Source organism: Anastrepha ludens, chromosome 6 (genome assembly GCF_028408465.1).
Source record: "Anastrepha ludens isolate Willacy chromosome 6, idAnaLude1.1, whole genome shotgun sequence".
Lineage (NCBI taxonomy): Eukaryota > Metazoa > Arthropoda > Insecta > Diptera > Tephritidae > Anastrepha > Anastrepha ludens.
The window spans coordinates 47,310,063-47,325,817 of record NC_071502.1 but is presented as its reverse complement, the minus strand read 5'-3'; the positions used below and the strand labels follow the sequence as shown (position 1 = coordinate 47,325,817).

Sequence of the window (15,755 nt, the reverse complement as noted above, 5' to 3'; positions counted from 1 at the left end):
AGGTCGTTGGTTCGAATCTCGGTGAAGGCAAAATTAATAAAAGCATTTTTCTAATAGCGGTCGCCCCTCGGCAGGCAATGGCAAACCTCCGAGTGTATTTCTGCCATGAAAAAGCTCCTCATAAAAATATTTGCCGTTCGGAGTCGGCTTGAAACTGTAGGTCCCTCCATTTGTGGAACAACATCAAAACGCACACCACGAATAGGAGGAGGAGCTCGGCCAAACACTTAACAGAAGTGTACATGCCAATTATTTATTTTTTTTTTAATCCGCCAGAAACGTCCGTATTTGTGGAAGAACAAAAATTGGCTCTTACACCACGATAACGCCCCTGCTCACACATTGTTGCCTGTGCGCGACTTTTTGGCTTTTTCTTGTTCTCGAAACTGAAGAGACCTATGAAAGAACGACGCTATTCTACGATTGAGGAGATAAAGACGGCCTCGAATGAGGAGCTGAACAAGATAAAAAAGAAATATTTTCTGAAGTGCTTCGAAGATTGGAAAAATCGTTGGCACAAGTGCATAATATCTCATGGAGATTACTCTAAAGGGGACAAAATAGATATTAATGATTAAATAAATAATTTTTGAAAAAACACAAAATTGGCGATACTTTTTGAACACACCACATGACAGAAGATTAGAATTTAAACTTTGGGCAATAAGTAATTTTGAAAATGAGTGATCTACGTTTTTGGGACATTTTCGTAGTTCAGCCTGGAAGGCTTGAGTATAATATTATATGAAGTGAATTGAAAATAACTTGAAAAAAAGAAAATTATAATTTCGAGATTTATTCATTGTTGAAAATCATGGTACGAGTATGAAGATTTGAAAGTAAAAGGCTGTTTTTGTTAAATCCAAACATGGGACTAGGTCCGATGAAATTTACATCTGCCCCTGTTTTGGTTTGAAAGTCTACCTTTTCGTTGCCGTCATATCCCTCATGTCCTGGTACCCAAATTAATGAGACATTGTTTTAGGATGCCAGGTTATTGAGTGCCTTGTGGCATTCTAAGAGAGTTTTTGAGTTGTAGATACCTATCTAAAGCTTTTAGAACTGATTGGCAGTCCGAGAGGTTTCTAATCTTTACTCTCTTGTGGTTTCTACGTTGCATGAAGTTTGCTGCTTCCATTATTGCGTATAATTCCGCTTGGTAGATGGTGGTGTCCTTGGTGAGAGTGAATGCTTTGTGGATTCTGTTCCCCACTACTCCTGCTCCTACACCATAAGGTGTTTTTGATCATGCATACATATATATACTTACGTGTCTCTTTATTTTACATTTTACACTAATGAATTATTTTCAATACAATTCGAGAAATGCGGACTCAGTGATGAAATTACTTCAAAACCACAACTCCAAAATTTTCAGCATTGAATTGATCTCAAAATTATACATTTTGTTTTGAATTTTTTTCAGTTTACTTCTTAGTGTACTCAAGCCTGAACAAACAATTAATTAATAAACAAATTCAGTTCTTTGTTTTGTTCGTCTGGGCACATTATAAATGATATGTACGGTGTTCATATGGCTTCTATGTATGTGCGTCACTGTCCTAAATGCATATACTATGCAGCACGGCGAAATGTATTCGCTGATAAAAAATATTTCGATTCTATCTATCGAATTTAATAAGACATGGATTTTCATATCATGATTTTACTTCTAGTTCGATCTGAATGTACTCAAGTTGTTGCAACAAAAAAAAAAATAATAATAAAACAAAAGGCACCTTGTGAACAGTTTAAAGTTTACCAAATTATTTCCTTAGTGTTTTTTGGCTTTTATTAAATTTTCAAAAACTTCACTTAAGGCAAGATATTGACTGGAAATAGCAGAGAAACTTCTAGTTTAGTAAATCACCACCCAATCCACGGACATTTACAACTAAAAGCATAATGAAAAATTGAAAATTTAAAATATTTACAAAATTTTTTCTTTCGAAAATTTCCAAACATTAAAAATGATTTACGTTCAATCAGCGCAAATTCAACATAAATTCCATAACGTAATTGAAGACGACGCTTCATAGCCAGCCAGCAACACGTTATTAACTATTCACCCGCCACATACTGGTACATACATATACAATTACATATATATGGTGCAATTTTACTGGAGTGCTACATACATACAAATTGATTTTATCTTCCTGCACTCTATCTATTGGCTAACTATTATTTTTAATTACTTTTATTGAACACTTCGCTACGTTGGTTGTTGTCGCTTCGTTTGCTGACGCTATTCAGGGAAATCGAAAGAAATCACGCAATGGAAAAATGAACTCCTCTACTTTATTCCTCACTTAAGCGACTTACATACGCTTTTGCTGGTTGACGCCTGGTTATTTTCTTGTTGTTGTTGTTCTACATTGGAGAGCTCTCTGGTGACATCTACGTGAAATTGACAATAAAAAAAGAGTGAAGATATGATGCGTCTTGGGGATGTTTGAAGCACAGAGCTCATTGCATAGCTGACGGTGTATAGCATACCATATACATTTACGTATTTATATATGTATGTGTATGTAGATATATTCTTGTATGTACATACATATGTTCATATGCATGACTATGTGACTGTTGGTGACGACAATAGCAACGACCGCCAACAGCAGCCTCCGTGGCTCAGTCGGCCCACATGCGGTGCGCGCATGCGTACTCCATCGGGAAAACAGGATACTCTGACTACATACACGTAGTACTGCTATATACGCTTATATTGAATGCCAAGACGTATTTTTGAGTTAATTAGTGGAAATAGAAAAAATAATTTTTTGCGGGCCATGTATGTATGTATGTGCGTCACTGCGCGAAGATAGATGTACATAGATGTGTTGTGTAAGGAAAGAAATGCCTACCTATTGTGCCTCCGCTAAACGATGGTTTGAGAATTCTAGTTGAAAGCGAGAATAGATATCTGTAGATTTATATGTGATACAAATAAAGTCGGGGGGTACGTTTGCGATTTTCGATTTAGTATAATCTTCAGAGTTTTTATCAGATTTTTGAAGAGTAAATTATTAGTTTTAAATGCCTTAATTAAAACATTCCTTCATTGGGCTATTCCATGTCAGGTGATCCAAGTATTTCGGACATTGTCGTAAATTTTTCTGAGAATTGCTTTATTTGAAGATTTGAGGGTAATCAAATGCAAACTTAAAAAATTGTGAAGAAAATTTAACTATTTGGAAATTCATTCAATGTTGAATATTTGGGTATATACAAGGTGAAGTCCAAAATAAACAAGACTGGCGCCATCTTTTTAATGAGCTAGTGACTTCCAGTGACAGCTTTGAGACAGTCAGTTCAGTGGAAGCGAAGTTATTGCGCGTAAAGCGTCAGTATATTAGAATTATATTGTTCTAAAATATGAATAAGAACCATTAAAAAATATATATAAAAAAAAAAAATTTCAAAATAATATTTTGGTTATACAAATTTATTTAGAAAAATAAGAAAATATCGAAAAAAAGTGCGCGTAGCATAGTACTCATTACAGAAGTGAAACTTTGAAGGCAGGCAAAGAAAGAGGGAGAGACCCGAGAGAGAATGAGAGAGAGAAAGAATCTATATCTAAATAAATTCACAACACTTGCAGAGAATACAAATAGACAAAATTTACAAAGAACGGAGAAGGGTCGGCCGGTGTAGGTAAACACCGGACATAAACCGTGGCAACAACGCGCACGACTCCGAGCATTTATCACCCGCACAAACGCATCGATTCCAGGAGCACAGCAACGGCACAAATTACTGCAAGGCAATACCAATAAATCTGATAGCACTTTATAGTACACACAAGCACTAGCCAGGAAACGGAAATAAGCGCCAAAAAGTATGCATCAAAAAAACAAAAGATAAACAAATTGGGGCCAAAAAACGCCCCAAACAGTAGGTACCAAGGAAATATGACGGCAAAAAGTAGGTACCAAAAATATATTTTCTGCAAGTTTGCACCAACAAACAAGCGCCAAAAAGTAGGCAGTGTTATTTGTCAACAGAAATTAGCAATCACAAGGAAAAACTCAAGAAAAATATCCTAAAGTGTATCTAAGATGTATATAAGGTATAGCTCTCCTTTTTCTCTGCGTTATATCTTTTTTCTCTCTCGCGGAACGAAAATGCCCAAAACGTTGCATGGCCTTGAAATTTTACTCTCCATTCTCATTCGTCCATCGACGCCTGAGAAGTTTCACTTCAAAAATGTTAAGTTGAAAATAGTGCAGATATTTAAATAAAATATCAATCATTGAGTTATGCTCTCTCCACTGTAAGTGAACGTGGTTGCCATATAATTTTTGAGCTGGAACAAATCAGTTCAAATCAAAGTCAGTTCATAAAAATTGTTGATCAAATTTATTTCTGATTAGGGTGCCAAAGATTTGAAAAGTATTCATACACAAGGTGATGCCAAATTAATCAAAAATTTTGTTTTTGAATAACTTTTTTATTCAATACAAAAAATGATTTGATATTTATTTTTACCTTGCGTGCTCCATTGCTTGTTTGTTTGTATACTCCGGCTGCATAGTTCCCAAGTCTCAAATAGGATTGACGTGCATTCGACGACATTTGCAAAAGTTATATATCTTCCATTAGGGCGATTAATTTTGCGCCACTTTGTAGGAATATAATAACTTTAATCCGTATTGTACTCTCATATAATAGGACTATGAATAAGTTCGTGCGGTTTTTTTTCGAAATTTGAAACTTTATTGACGTAAAATGGTTACAAATTTAATATTCAAAATATTGTCCATCGCTTACTACTACTTTTTCCCATCTTTCTGGCAATTCACGGATTCCCTTTGTGAAAAATTCGGTCGGTTTTGCCGCAATCCACGAATCGATCCATTTTTTGACTTCATCGTAATTACGGAAGTGCTGGTCAGCCGGGCCATGTTGCATCGATCGGAAGAGATAGTAATCGGATGGCGCAAGGTCTGGACTATACAGCGGGTGGGGTAGGACATCCCATTTGAGCGTTTCTAAGTATGTTTTGACCACTTGTGCAACATGTGGCCGAGCATTGTCATGTTGCAAAATAACTTTGTCGTGTCTATCGGCGTATTGCGGCCGTTTTTCTCGCAGTGCTCGGCTCAAACGCATCAATTGTCGTCGGTAGACATCCCCCGTAATCGTTTCATTCGGTTTCAGTAGCTCATAATACACAACACCCAGCTGGTCCCACCAGATACACAGCATAACCTTCAGGCCATGAATATTCTGCGCCGACGTCGATGTTGAAGCATGGCCAGGGTATCCATACGTTGCCCGACGTTTTGGATTGTCGTAATGGACCCACTTTTCATCGCCAGTCACAATTCGATGCAAAAAACCCTTTCTTTTGTGCCGTTGAAGCAGTTGTTCGCATGCCATAAAACGGCGTTCAACGTCTCTTGGCTTCAATTCATACGGCACCCAATGGCCTACCTTTCGGATCATTCCCATGGCTTTTAAACGTTTGGAAATGGTTGATTGATCAACTCCCAAAGTTTTTGCAACCTCTTCTTGCGTTTGAGCCGGATCTTGATCGAGCAATTCCTCCAATTCGGTATCCATGAACTTTGGCGGCGCACCCTCGCGTTCTTCGTCTTCCAAGCCAAAATCACCACTTTTAAAGCGTGCAAACCACTTCTGGCACGTTCGCTCAGATAGAGCATGCTCACCATAAACTTCCACCAAGATACGATGACTTTCGGCTGCTTTTTTCTTCATATTAAAATAATGAAGAAGAATTCCCCGCAAAAACACATTATTTGGCACGAAATTCGACATTTTCAAGTGTGGTAAAAATATTGTTGTTTACGCTTCAAATAAAAAACTTATACTGACGTTTGTGCCTTACGACAGTAGCTCTCCAATGAATGTTTGGAAATGTGGATCGATGGAATAATAATCAAGTTACGCCATCTGTTGTAAAACCGCACGAATTTATAAATAGACCTATTACTGCAACAATAATTAAACCGTGTTACTTTAGCCCAGTTCTGCTGCACATTGCGTTGTGCCTCTTTTTGTTGTTCTAAACCATTCAGTTTCATGCCACCTACGAACGGTAGATGGTTGTCAATGAAAAAATTGTATTATGCCAGTAAAAATTCCGTCCAATTACCACTGCCTACTGAAGGCTTGAAGATTTGATGAATCGCACACTTTAGGCCACAAAAATAAATTACGGTAGAATAGCAAATCTCAGGGCACTGTATTAAATTAAAGGAATAGTCAACTACAAAGTTAATATACTTAAGTAAGTAATAAAATAGTTCAACTATTTACTAGTGACCCAGAAAAAACTAAAATTTGCTAGGCAAGGTAAAAAGAAGAAGAAGCAGGGGATACAATTATTATTATTTTTTTTAATTTTAAAATTTGTTTTAATTTTTTAGAATTTTCAGGGTCTTTTTTTTGGATATTTTTAATAAAGCATGTGATCAATGTTTTTGGACATTATTGAAATTAAAAGAGAAGATTAAATAATCTCGGTTTGTAAACATTTTCTACAAATTTGGAATACGAATGAGAATGAATGTGAGGTGTCGATCCTGAACACATGTGACTTGCATGCCTTTGCAAACCTTTTTTAATCGTTGTCTACGCAAAATCATGCGGATATTCTGGCCTAAACCCATAAGTAACACTGAGCTATGGATTAGTACTAAACAAATACCTATCCTGCTCGGAGTATGATGTCGCAAATGAAAATGGATCGGTCATACACTGCGTAAACCCTTAGACGACAGCACAAAAGCTGATTTGGATTAGAATTCCCAAGGGAGTCGAAATGAGGGAGACCAGGCAACACCTGGAGGGGACATGTTGATGCAGAAGCGCAGAAAGCAGGCTATTTGTGGAGACAAATAAAATGTCTAGCTTCAAATAAATCAAACTTTAATATTTTGCTCAGTACCTATGTTCTACCTAGGAACTATGGGAATATATATACATACTCGTACATATACTTATACATATATATCAGCATTGTAATCTAGTATTTTGCCAAACTTAAATCCTTAATTGTTTTCTTAAATTTGTCCTAAAATGGGTTGTCGGAGCCACTCCTTTTCTTTACAAATTTTTAGCTATCGACTTCCATGACTCTTATTAAAGTTTGCAACCCAACCATTGCTAACGTGAAAGCCTTCACACTTTTCCTGAATTTTGGCATGTAATAACTTCCCTTTTTCTTTTAGCATATCACTTCTTATTTGTGTAAACTCTTTGCTCTGCAAACCAATTGAACAACACCTTTTCCTCTTTTTGGGAAACTCCGAAATCTTAAGAGTTTTCCTTTTACCTGGACCAGATTCAGAACGCGCAACAAACTTCTTTATGGACTGTTCATTTTTTTTAATACGAATTATTGGTGCTTTATTCACATGAAAGTTTTTGTTCAGAATGTCAGTTTTTTATTTTATTGTAAGCAGCGTAAATTCTCTCTTTGCCATTATCAGATTACACCATGCAAAGTTTACATAAAACTGTCATTTCGTGAGCAAATGAATTAGACCCTAATTCATTCAGCTGATTCAATTCAAAAAATCTCATTATTGTCGAGCTCTATTCTCAAAAATAAAACGTAAAAAGAGAAAGATAAAACTAAAAATGTTGCAAGTATCGAAGTAAAAATGTTCTACTGTCGCAAGTACTGAGTACGCGAAAACAAAAATTGTGTCGCAAGCATCGAGCGAGGTGCGCAAGTTTCGAGTATGTGCAAGAATCGGGTTTCTACTGTATATGTACCTATACATACACAAGAATATCTTCTATTAAAATATATCTACAAGTATATAAAATATCCAGAATTGTTTCACCTTCTTCTAGCTCAGACCTTCCTACCTTGTATAGACATTTCATTTCGTTCTCCTTCATCAAGTAGGAACTATGATACATTCGCAACGCCAAAGGGCATTGCCATTAATATGTACATATCTATGTACTTATATATATCGATATATACTTGTGTGCCTCCTCTAAATATGACAAGCACTTAAAGGCTTAAATGAGTACAACCTGTTGACATTCCAAGTGATTTGTTTTGGTTTTTATATTTTTTTAATATTTAATGCACATTTCTTATTACTGTGAAGGCATTTCGATTGCATGAAGTTACAGATATTTGGATTGCTTTGTAAGACGCAAACTGGATACATATAAGTATGTATATACATAGATGCATACAGTCCCACATATTTACATGCATACAAGTATATGAAAGACATAATGTCATGTTGATGTCAATTTGGTAAGAGAAGATGATAAATGGTAGTTGTTACAGTCGTAGCAGAAGTGTACCACATAATTACAGAACTACGGAACTGGAGCGCATGAGGAGTTGAAATGAAAACAAAATTCATCCAATTTGCTTTTATCTGATACTGAGTTGATAGTGTGAGTTGATAGTGGGCGATAAATGTTTTATCTACGGAAAATAGGCAAAAAGAGTATGCATTTTTTTAGACCCAAATTGTTGGTAATTGGAAGGTAATGAATTAGTATGGCCTATTTTTATTTATAAATAATGTATGAACAAAGCTTTAACTAAATAATTGTTCGGCCGCCGCACACTGGGGATTTTTGTACTGAGATGCGGAAAAAAGTATACATACGAAAAAATATTTACATTTTTACTACTAACGAAGTTGTATATATTTGTGTATGAAAAGAACATGTTTAAAAACATTATTTTTTAAAATTTTTAAAAAAATTTTTTTTTTAAAAAATAGTTTTAAAAAATAATGTTTTTTAAAATTCATAAATTTTAATATATTTTTAAAAATATATGGAAAGAACATGATTTAAAACAATGTTTAAAAACTGTTTTAAAAAAATGTTGAAAATCAATGTTTTTTCCATATAGAAATATATACTACTGCGTTATTAGTAAAAATATGATAATTTTTATATGGACTGCCGACAAGTGAATAAATAATGAACAAATATTTATTTTTAATGATATCATACATACACAAATTATACACATTACATATTCATATAAAACATATTTTTTTGCAAATTTTATTCTTGTAAAAGCGCAATTACTTCCTTGCTTAAATCACTGTGCTTTTTCTTATTGAAAGAAGGTGTCAAATGTGATATCAACGGGTCTGATGTCACCATCATTCGGTGCATGATGTCTTGATTCGTGGCAATTCTGCTGCATTTTCTGGAGTGTCTGAGTCTATACTTTTTGTAGTCTTTGTTTCGACATTCCTGAGCCTCTTCAGACAATATACCCACAGGGAAAATACAATTTTCCATGATATCCTTACCGTGTATGAGAATTTTATGGAGATTAGTTGGCATATTGTACCATTCATACAAAGTAACAAACTTTTTTGCTGTCTCCATACAAAAATCTCCAAATTTTGTTGGGTTCACTGGCTCACGTATGGTTATGGCTTCAAGAATAACAGCAAATCTTTTAATTAAATCTTCGTCCAAACCTGTTATTTCAGAAACTAAGGTTGGATTAGCAAAGAACCTTCGTGACGTGTTTCCGGAATTTGTTGTGCCGGATCCTTGCTTGACAGTATCAACCTGTATCCCAATTTTATCTTTTAGCTCTCGTTTTATCAATTGTTTTCTGGCTTCTTTTATTGGGCGAGTATGTGAGTCGACTCGTCCTCGTTTAAATTCCATATTATAGGCTACATGCAGAAGACACTCCATCAGCTTGATACGAGCATGGAGAGGTGACATGCCGAATTTCAGTGCTTCTTCATTTACGGGCCTGGATTGAACTTCTTCAATTTTATTCATTTTTGAGGTTGCTGCTCCACAAATAAAACAAGAAGATGCTGCTAATGTTTCTGTCACAAACTGCGCTGTTTTACCGTCGATCATCGAAAAATATAATTGATGTTTTACTTTAAATTCACGATTATTTACTGTGACTTCGGTTTCTCTGAGCTTCGATATTTCCTCATCTACTTTTCTCTTTTCGTTTCGTATAACTTCAGAAGTCTCTTTAACATATGAAAACTGTAATGTTCTACAATACTGTGTGGAGGAAGCTTTATCATTAATCCACACTGATTGATTTATGTTGTCACTTCGTGATAATTTTAGTGGTACTACAGATGTCATATATAAATGAGAGTCAGACACTTCTTCCGTTGAAAAACTTTGGAGATACTCACTTTGTCCCGAGGCTCCATCAGAACCCCATTTAGAGTATACGTGAGATTTTCGCTTGTAATTTGGCTTATCTCGTTTATTGATTTAGTCTCTAAAATTCTTTTAGTAGTGTGATCCAAAAGCTTTTGTAAGGGTACACTTGCTGAACTTTCAGTAATAAATATGCCTTCTGGATAACTTTTAGTATTTTCTTCCGAGAGTGCTTTGTAAGATACAAGTATGTTATATCCTTCACGTTGTAACCAGTGCATAAGATACTCATATTTTTCTTTTGTGAGTTCTAGCTTTGTAAACAAACCAACTGTTTTTTTGGGGCAAATTTTCTGATCAGCTTTCGAAATATTAGATGTAGAAGCAAAATCAATCACTTTTTGGGGAAACATAGCACGTACTTCATCCCTTTTATATCGCTTAGCACGATCACAACACTCGTCAAAGGATTTTCGTGGACGACCAGTTTTAGAGCTGGTAGAAGGTTCACACTCATCATTACTTAAGTCAATTTTAAAAGTTCCTTCAAGCCAACTTGCGTTCTTACTTTCAAATCGCGATTTTGTGCGCTTAGAATCCAACCACCTTCGTTTGAATTGAGAGTAAAAATGTTTGTATACTGCATCCGCAATACGGTCAATTTTATGTTCACTTATGACAATGTATGATTGTTCCAAAAATAATTTTAATTTTCTCCTATCGTTGTCATATTCCAGAAGCTTCGTGCATAAATCCGCGTATGAAATGGTGAAACTTTCCATTACATATTTGTTTATATTGATAAACTCAGTAAACAGTATAATTATTACGATTCACAGATTATTATTAACCAGTTAACTGTGATTGACGAGTATACTCGTCATGGAGAAGTGGCAAAATTTTGTGTATTGACGAGTATACTCGTCATGCGTATAAATTAGTGACCATTGGCTATTTAAATTACAATTTTTGAGAAAAACTACACATATTCTCAAATTTCAAATTTCGAGACAACAATTTCTTTAAAACTGAAAAATGACACTAACTGATAACTTCTGAGTCTAACAGCAGAAAGTGTTTTACCTAAATATGCAAACAGATAACGAAACCGTAGTTAGGTTTAATCAAATTAGTGGAACTGTAGGAGGGCACTTTAAATTTGTTTAGTAATTTTTAATTTTGCGTTTATCTCAAGAACCAGAGTCAATTCAAAAAATGTAATTTCATATTCAATATATATAATGATGCTAATAGTGCTAATGAAAACCATTAACAAAATTATTGCCGCAGATTTTTTTTTTTTTTTGTTGCCCTGTGTTATCATTGCCAAAAAAAAGGCAGTGGCGCCTGGTGGCACCTGCAATTGATTAAAACTGAAAGAGACGCTATTAAGGAACACGTTGATACTAGTTTCTGACCGTAGGTAAATGTAGCTCAACTTGCAGATCCAAGAATATGAAGGAATATAATTTTTTTTTTGTTTTTGTAAAATTAATTATAAATAGATAACCAAATGCTTCACAGCCTTTGTTCTTCCGGCTAAAATATATAAAAATATCGTACCCTAAATGAAAAATAAAAAATTCGAAGTCGGCTCAAGCAAAAGGAAAAAAAACCACCTTGGGCTTTGAAGTTTTTTCTTAGTCAGTTCAATACTATAAAACAATTATACTTTTCACATATCTATAAAAAAAAACTGTAAGTCGGAATTTAGTAATTCTTCTTGGTTTTATTGTTGGTTCTATTCTGGAATTTAGAAATACCATTAAACATTGCGTAGGTGGTATGTTGGAAATTTGACTTTTTTCCGCAAAATCCCCAGTGTGCGCCGTAGCCGAATGGGTTGGTGCGTGACTACCATTCGCAATTCACAGAGAGAACGTCGGTTCGAATCTCGGTGAAACACCAAAATTAAGAAAAAAAAACATTTTTCTAATAGCGGTCGCCCCTCGGCAGGCAATAGCAAACCACCGGGTGTATTTCTGTCATGAAAAAGCTCCTCATAAAAATATCTGCCGTTCGGAGTCGGCTTAAAACTGTTGGCCCCTCCATTTGTGGAACAACTATAGACGCACACCACAAATAGGAGGAGGACCTCGGCCAAACACCCAAAAAGGGTGTACGCGCCAATTATATATATAACATATATATATTTAATAGTCGACAGAAAATTGGTTTCAAGTTTACTAATTTTTATTTTAATTTTTTTGCCCCCTTTTTTCTTTTCGTTGCCTACATTCGTTTAAGGAAAGTATTTTGGTTTTCAAATGAGCAACAGCATCACAATAAATACAGGGTCCGGCACTCGAAGTGGAACCAACTAAAAAAGCCATAAATTTAGTTTGGAAAATTACTTTTATTCAGTTCAAAGTAAAAAATGTGTGAAAATAATACAAAAATAAGAATCAATTTAAACCTGCTCGATATCACCACCTTTTACTTTGACTATGGCCTTGAGACGGTCCAGAAACGAGTCGCAAGCTGCCCGAATATGACTTGCAGGTATTTTGGCCCATTCGCGGACAATGGCTTTTTTTCAGCACCTCGAGACTGGGGAATCTTTTAGTTCGAACCTTGCTCTCCAGAATGGCCTAAAGAGAATAATCCATCGATTTTGCGTTCCCGTCTGGTGAATTTGAGAGCCATTGTGTAAACGTTATGAAGATCGGAATGTTGTTTTTTAGTCATTCTAGGTTCAGGCTCGAGCTTTGTGAGACGGTGTCGAGTACTGTTGAAACGTCCGCCACCGGTCTGCCAGCGAAATGTTTCTCTGCCCACGACTTCAAAGCAACCTCCAGCATACTTTCCCGATAATATTTCGGATTTGCCTTGACGCCAGGTTCGATGAAAACGATTGGAGAGCGTCCATCTGCGGTTACAGCGGCCCACACCATTACCTGTGGCGCGTGCAGCCTCCTTGTGGCCAATCGATGACTCAAATTCTTGTATGAGCGGTGGGTCAAATAAATCCTATCGTTTTGGGAGTTTATGAATTACTCAATTTGAAAAGTTTTCTAGTCAGAAAACACAATGTTCGGAACACGGAAATTGACCTCTTTCGGCCAAGCGAAGTAACTCCTTCGCTCTCTCAAGTCTGATTTGTTGCTGCTTTGGTGTGAGATCATGCGCCTTTTGGATCTTGCAAGGCTTGACTTTGAGATACTTTTTCAGTATACGGTGGATGCTATGATCAGATATTTTCAGTTCTTTCGCCATTTGACTGGCACTTCGTCGGGGATTTCGCTCAAGTCGCTTCTTCACTTTTTGAACCATTTCACGTGACGTTGCAATCTTTTGATGACCACCTCTATGACGTTTCGCGATACTACCAGTACCATTGTAACGCGTAAACACAAACTTTATTTACTTTAAGTTGCTCGAGTTCACGAACAATCGCTGGTTTTGATTTTCGAGTGAAATGTAATGCAATCACAGTAGTACGTTGAAATGTATTACTGATTTTCTTTTTTCGCGTTTACTCACGGCAAAATGTTTCCGCGCGGTTGTAACCAATACTCGGGACTGTCATTTAGCTAACTAACAGACAGCTGATGCCAGAAAAAAACACTGATGCACTTCAAGCCATATTTCAGATTTAGTTAGTTTTCACGGTATGCAAGATATGTTTGCGATGGCGTTTAATTATAGAGAATCCTTCCAATTACCGCTGACTTTGGTTTTTCGCTCAAATTTCCATGGATCTGCATATATATTTTGTTTTGTTTTTATAAAAAATAGTTCATACTACAACAAAAATCATGTAACGCAAATTTTTAAACATTGTACCCAATTTTTATTAAGTTTTTTTTTAATTTTTTCCAAACCTTTCAACTTTTTTTTAACTAAGATTTTTAGATATATTCTGGGTATGCAGCCCATTAAATTTTAGTACAACCAAGTGCAAGTTTTAAGTGAGGAAAAAATATGGTTGATTTTTGGCAATTTTGTTCGCTGAGGTGTCGTGCCTTTTCTTCCATAGAAGGCAATGCTCAACAAAACAATAATTGCCATACTTATATAAATATATTTACATATATGTGGCAGAACCGTTTTCACGTTCATTAAAACAAATTTTATTCCTGTGTGTATCAATCTTATTCATAAGCTAATTTATCACTTATTATTTTCCTTCATTAAAATCATCAGCAATTATTATTATGGCACAAAACAAAGAAACGTTTATTTACTGATGAAAAAAAAAAAAGTGTTTTTTGAAACATACAGGCCCCGGCGAGATTCGAACTCACGATCTCCTGTTTACTAGACAGGCGCTTTAACCAACTAAGCCACGGCGCCATTTTCTAACAGTAGTTCATGAAGTGCTACATCCACTTATAATACTTTTGCATATTAACAGAATCTGTTACACTTTACTGTTAAACTAATGTAAACGACAGTGAGAGTAACAGGAATTTGAGAGCACAGCAATTAAAGCAAGGCAGGAGGGTAGCCTAAAAGTATGCGAAGTAACAGTGTGGAGAATGGGTTAAAACTTAAGCGGTCATATTTACATTTGTCCATACGCATAAATATAAAAATGTGCACATGAATTAATATGCACGCTCTTTTGTGTACTAGGGAATCAAGAACGCCGCAACGCAGACTTCGTTGGTAAAATACGAGTGTGCGGAAAGCGTTGTAGAATGAGTAATTTCGAGTATTCTTTGGTAAATGAATTCATTTACTTCAAAAAATTCCAATATAATCTTTAAAGGAAATACAGCACTTGTAGTTTGTAGCGCTTTGTAGCAGTACGAATATGTTCGCAATGGAGAGTTGAAAGAAGGGAACGAAGTGGTTCAAATTGCATTTTTTATAACTCTAGCCACTGATGCCGCACCGGAAGGGACATTACTTGGGTATTTTTTAGAGAAAATGGGGAATTTTGCAGTCTTCACATCACACTTATTTATTATTGTTATTATTATTTACTAAAGCGCCGGCTTTGAGCGCAAAGCGTCAGTGGTTACAGTGAAGGATTTAAGTCTACATACCACAGCATATTTTCTTATTTCTCAGAAGGTGTACAATAAGTGAAAGAACTGTTGATGTATATTAGTTTTTTTCGGAATTCATATTTATTCAGAAATTTATAAAAATTAAATTATTTCACTTGCTTTACAACAAGAAAATTAATAAATCAACAGAAAAGTGGTATGACAAAAGTCCACACACAGTTCAATTAGCTTAAAAAATAACTTTATTCATTTTATAACTAGCTTCTTTGAATACTTTTTGTATTTAGTAGCTCCACCACCGTTATTAATCACTGCTTGAAGGCACCGTTGCGTTGATCCAACTATTTCGGTAAGATTTTCCTGCGATATTCGGCTCCATGCCGGTTCTATCAACTCTTTCTTTATCAATTTTGTGTCAGCTACTGTATTTCGTCGAATTTTTCTCTCTAAAAGCTACCAAACATACACTATCGGACTTAAATCCGGACTCTGCGGAAGTGTATTTAGTTGAGAACCATTCTTTGGCAATTAGTGCAGTATGCTGGGGGTCATTGTCTTGTTGGGAAAATTCAGCCTTGCTCAAGACCCAATCATTCTAATGTTGGTTTTAAATGTTGTTGTTTTTATATATTATTGTATTTATATCAGTCGATAGTCCTTTCAATAAAGATCGTCTTT

The 15,755-nt window shown here is 35.5% G+C and overlaps 1 non-coding gene across 1 annotated transcript; it reads right to left on the bottom strand.

Annotated features, from left to right (window-relative positions):
* Positions 1–14,341: 14,341 nt before the first annotated feature.
* Positions 14,342–14,415, bottom strand: Trnat-agu (transfer RNA threonine (anticodon AGU)). The gene has a single exon. It is a non-coding gene; the product is annotated as a tRNA-Thr (tRNA).
* Between the last annotated feature and the right edge of the window lie 1,340 nt (positions 14,416–15,755).